A 6,000-nucleotide genomic window follows, 5' to 3' on the forward strand; every position below is an offset into this window, starting at 1 on the left:
TTTTTTTTTAAGCTTTGATGAAGCATGTTGATCCATGAACACAATATCCTATGGATCAGAGAAATCCCATTAAGCAATTTCAAAGAAAACTGGGGGGAGAACAAACCCACAGCGGGCAGGCATATGGCAACTCAGTTGCTGAAGAGTACACGGACTCTTTTCTCACAAACACATCTGGCCATTGTTACCGGATGGCCGAAGTGCAACTATGCCTCCAATCTACTCCTCTGCATCCTTTTACCAAGCTACTGAGACCTAACATCATTAAGTATTAATAAAAATTAACTGTTCCATTGGGACCGGATAGCTTAAGAAGAGGTTCAACAAAAAACCACCCTCATAACTGGGCAAACCTAAGGTCTTGACTAATGTTACATGAGTGCAGAAAAGGCTATCTCAAAATAATCCCACATAAGGATTTAAAAGCTTTTCTACTACGTATTTTATCCTAGTAACTTTATATGCAACTAGAAAATTGTAAAACCACTGGAGAGATGCCGGCTTCCTCCCCACCATAAACTGAGATGATGTTATAAATTTATTTTCTGGTCTGTACTATCTCAGCTCTTCATACGAATTACATCCCCGTGTTCAAATCAGTAGCTTATGTGAAAAATCAGTTGGGACTCCCACAGATATACCTTCCTCTCCCTCTTCAGATGAGTAAGGTGCCATAAACACCTGACTGTAATTTCTGCTATATTAAATAGCTTCTTTTAAGCCTCTAAGTGCAGTCAACCAAAACCAGTCTACAGCACTGAAATGGTTCTTCAACATCAACTGAGTTTTTTTTCATCTATCTGGAGAAATTAACTGAACTACAAAGCAAATGGAAAATTTATTTATGCATTATTTCATCCAATGAGGAACAACTAATACATAGGGTCATGAACAATCAGTTATTTCTTCTTAAATGTACTGAAAAATACATACCTGATTCCTAAAAACTTGTAGCTAACTTAATGGTATAAGGTTAACTTGCATTTGATTGATATATTTTTATGTACAAAAAAAGACAGTCTGAACCTTTAAAAAAATCTGAAGTCTAGCATGCTGTATCGGAACTACAGGAATTTGAAAGCAAATTATTTTCAAGAAATAAAACATGTAGCTCCACAGCAAACAGGATGTGGAGAGTTTTCAAAGAGCGTATAAGCTATGATAGTAGGTTATACAATTATATATTTATCTGTGTCTCTATACATCTCTCCATAGATCTCACAATCAACACCTTGTCAGACAAGAGAAGTAGAAATACGCCTTCATTAGTTAAATTAGCCTTATGTGAAGCATTCCAGCCAAGTAATTCAAGGTTAGTAAGTCAAGATTTGTAAATCAAAGCAAGCTACTTGTGTTCAGCTACCGTTCGCTCTTCACACAGACATTGCATGTTAACATGCTCATACTTTAACGTGCTTTAAGCTACTTAAGACAATCTTAAATAGTTTGGGTTTTTTTTTGTGATTAGCAAGAGTTCCATGCTTGGAACTCCCTCAATTGACAGTCACATAATAATTAACTGGAATAAATTTTGAGTAAAAAGCCTGAAATGACAGATAACCCTAGACTGTCATCAAAATCACTTTGCCTGAATAGTAAAAAAGTTAAGCTAAAATTTAACAATGTGAAATGATTCTCAAATTTGATTTATTACTAAAGCGCAGCTTCATGGTACTCACTTTTGTCATGTATTCATATTTAAAATTATTTTGATTAGTGATACAGACGCACACAAAGCTTCTCAAGCTGGTGAATCATCCACTTCACTGGTGAATCATCTGGAACTGGGCCATCCCAAACTCAAGATAATCCTTCTTCAATAAACCTAATGTAACTTAGTTTACAAATAGACACTTGATCTTCTTACTCCTTAGTATATTCAGTGCTTACTCACTCAATGAACACTAAAACAATTCTATTGATGCCAATAAGGAAGTTCAGGTTTCTTCAGCTGAACTCATCCATTTGCATCTGCTTCCATAAATATGCTAACAAACATATTCAGTGTTCTAAAGTGACTGTATAGCTGGTCTTTGTTGGTATTTTTCCATTAATCAAATAGCAATCAAACACATCTCTAAGTTGTGGGGTGTTTTGTTTTGTTTTAAAGGATAAAAAAATCCTTCAATGAACTAGAATGATGCAGACAGAAAATAATATCAGCATAGTGCAAGAGGAAAAAAATAATTAGTCTAACATGCTTTTTCTAAAACATTTGCTGAAACTTTAAAGGAAGCTCCATCAGTGATAATTAGTAATGATGGAAGAACTAGCACAAAAGGAGCCTTACAGATATCTAACTAGGCTTGAAAAGATTCTGGACTATGCAGTGATAAAGTACTAGAGGAAACAACAAAAATCTCATACTTTTGCTTTTTGACACCCGTAGTGCTAAACAAGACAGGACAGTAGGAGACTCCAGAAAGCATCTTACTTCAGTGAGGTATTTGTAAAACCCAAGCACGTTTTTATCTTTGCCCCAGCTGGCATAAACACTAACTTAACGCACACTGTTTGCCCAATGTCTGTCTATTTATACATATAGCAGTGGCATGGAAGTGTTTCTGCACAGTTTCAACTACTATGGCATGAACTCTACATCAGTCAATCTTCTCTTCTCAAAAGCTTTGGCGGCAGACTGGTGCTGAGGACCCTCTCTGCATAGGAATCTATCCATTAAAAGAAGGAAAGAAAATTCAGACAAATTACTGTGTGTTCTTTGGAAAGATGGACACGTTTGACTGAAGAGATGTAATGCACAAGTTTTCTTTCAGTTTGTCTTCACTTATCTGTCTGTTCCTTTATTCCAATCCACCCTCTCACCCTTGTCTTTTGGTTTCCTCCTTCTCCTCTCCCCACATCCCGACCTTGGCCCTCTCCCCAAATGACTTTAGATGTGAATCCTGCTTACACTTTATACATCCTACCCCAGCCATCACTGGTAAGACAATTTCAGCAATGTTAGCAATCATGGAAAACATCAGTAAGATTATTCCTTCCCTCTTCCCAAATTCCCTGCATTTTAACTTAGGTGCAGCAGCCTTTGTTTAGGAAAGTCCAGGCACTTACCTTGCACTTTTGTAGCTCACTTCCCTAAAGTAGAGTGTGTTTTGGTTAATTCACTAGTGTTGTATACTCCAGCACACACTTCATTTGAACAAATTTGCTACTCAGCAAGTCTGACTACAATTTCCATTAACAGTGTGCACAAGCTGTTGCCTTCAAGAGAAGGAACTGTGCTACGTAGTTCCTTTTCCATATACAAAAGGATTATATTAACACAAATTTCCTACTGCTAGAACACCAAGTTGCTCTTCATTTTACTCTTGCTCTTTTTTACTCCCTACACAGCCAGGTCTAAACAAGTATTACAAATACAATGAGAGATCATACACATATAGGGAATAAGAATTTTATTTTTAGGACAATTGAAATTAAATTATTTTAAAATGTAAATTTGAGTATGAAGAGGGTTTCATTTCACTTAATTCCATCCATTAACCTACTCTGCAGCCAGTGATAGACAATTTTACGAAGAAAGCCCTGGTTATGTTGCATCAAAGCTTACCGACTTTATAAACTTCAAGAAGAAAGACTGTTCCAAAACAGCTGCTGAATTTCTTGTGGAAGCTCCCCTTCTGATAGGCAACAGTGAACTTTAATGAGCTATTAACCTAAATTATTTTTCTAGGGTTTAAATAGCCAATAAATATCACTGAAGAGACAAGTTAGTAGTTAGTCAAGTGAATTACAAGGTAAAGATTAATTTACTCATCTCACTAAGACTTGCAGGCACAAGCTACAGATGAAATAAAGGTATTTTCCAGCTTCATGTTTTCTCCCATGTTAAATACATTGCTGAATCTATTTAAGTTTGTTTCTATTCTGATATACTAACATACCCCTTCGGTATGAAGATATTTCGGAGGTTATGTCCCAACTTTTCCTTTTCAGGCCTCTGGTTGAGTTAATTTTGTAGCAAGTAACTGATACACACAGGACATTTACAAGTCGGTTTTGAAATGTGGTAGCTAGATCTATGATGATGGAATAAATACAACAGTTCCCTTCATAAGGAAAAGCTAGACACCATCAATGATTAAAATGAGTTGCATCAACTCAGGATTATTCTGCAGAGCTTCATGGAAGTGTACTTCCTCCTTCCCAGTAGCTAGGATTAAAATAAACAAATAATTCTAAGCATGCATATTTTCTTTATACTCCATACAGATTCCTGAAGAGGTGACTTTGTACTTTATTTTGACAGGTTTGTTTTTTTTTTATGTAATTGAATTCAAGCCTACTTAAGATTCACTCTGCAGTCTGAATTTTTAGAGCTGTAGTCAAGCAAAGTGTCAAATACTCATTCACATCCTCATTTGCATCCTGGGGTTAGTGTAACTTTCTCCAACTGCTGAAAGGTAACAAAAAGCTGAAAACAAACGGGCTGCTTCTGCCCAGATTTCCTTTACTCCAATAGTATTGTTCTACCAACAAAAGAGAGAGAACTGCAACAGGAATGTTTCTACCCAAATATCCACCTCTGTATTGCAGTCACTTCCTAAAATTGTAATTTCTATGGCTAGAAAACTAGCAGTTGGCTACAGTGTGTCCATATGCAGCCAGAAAGACTAACAATTCTATATCTGTTGGGAAACCTTAAATAATACCCCATTGTTTCATATTTAGAAAATCAGTAAAAAAATCAGTACTGTTGAAAGTTTCATGTTATTAAATTGGAAAAACTATAATGTGAAAAAGTCAAAAAAACGGTAGGGCTTTTTTGGAATAGAGAGGTGGAAGAAGAGTGCGCTTTGTTCTGGTAACCACAGCTAGTGGGGGCAGCTAAGTACAAAGAAGCGTGCAACATCATCCCAAATGTAAAACACAATCTAGCATGATGGAGTTACATGAGACTGTAAGAGTAACAGACATAACAGCAATTATTTAGAAACAACAAACTGAGAAATGACATTTATTAAAATGAGAGTCAATCTCAGACTCAACAGCAAAAACTGATGAAATTACATCAAGCACTGAGGTGTAAAACATGAAATTAAAATAAAGACTCTCACCAAGAGCAATGGTGAGAACAGATTACAAGGAGCACCATGCACTAGAAGGTGGTCTAGACCTTCCACCAGCCGTCTGGGCTAGAACCACCACAGCTGCAGTCCCACTCTCAACATGACGATGTAACAGAACCCTCCACATTTTTAAACAACTCGTAAACACTACACCTGAAAGTATTTGCAAGAGCAGGAAAGCAACTCTTATTAAAATGACACTTCGCACTACATCAATCATTTCTAATGACTTCTTTGTCTGAGTCCTGTCTGCATACACTACCATCTTGCATGGATTCTGTATCTTTCCCTCTAACAAAGAAGTCTCAAAATACTTTCCAAAGGACACTGTTAATTACTGTCCATTATGAGGGGAAGTTAAGCACAGAGTAGTGATGAAACGCATCAAATCCAGGGGCAAAATTAGACATGTCCTCCAATCTAACTAAATATTTATTACATAAACTTTGTTAATGAACTAGAATAAACAATTTACTCATGTTTGTTAGCGTGTAAGAAAATCAGCAGTTTCAGGCTAACTGATAAGTAAAGCCAAAGAGTAAAGAAAGCTCATATACAGACAGGTAAATAGAACTATTTTCATAGATTTATTTGAAAAATACTTACAAAAGCAAGTATGTTTGACACTAAAATAATTAAACTTATTCTGTGTTTACATTGGTGTAATTAAGCGTGCAGCATTAACAGTCTTTTCTGTTTGAAGCATTGTTAGTTTGCCTTAAGGAAGTGGGGAAAATTCTGGTTTACTGATGAACAGTGTCTCCCTGTCACTTCCTCAGCAGCAACTACAGCTGGGATCTCTGCCCAAGATCTCAGCTCACTGAGAACTGAGTTTGCTTTACTGCCAGCCTGCCAAGTGCAGATTTACTGGAACCTGGAAGGTGGGTCAGTTTTTTTCCCCCATAGGAAGGAA

The sequence above is a fragment of the Tauraco erythrolophus genome, chromosome 9 (genome assembly GCF_009769465.1).
Source record: "Tauraco erythrolophus isolate bTauEry1 chromosome 9, bTauEry1.pri, whole genome shotgun sequence".
In the NCBI taxonomy this organism is placed as follows: domain Eukaryota; kingdom Metazoa; phylum Chordata; class Aves; order Musophagiformes; family Musophagidae; genus Tauraco; species Tauraco erythrolophus.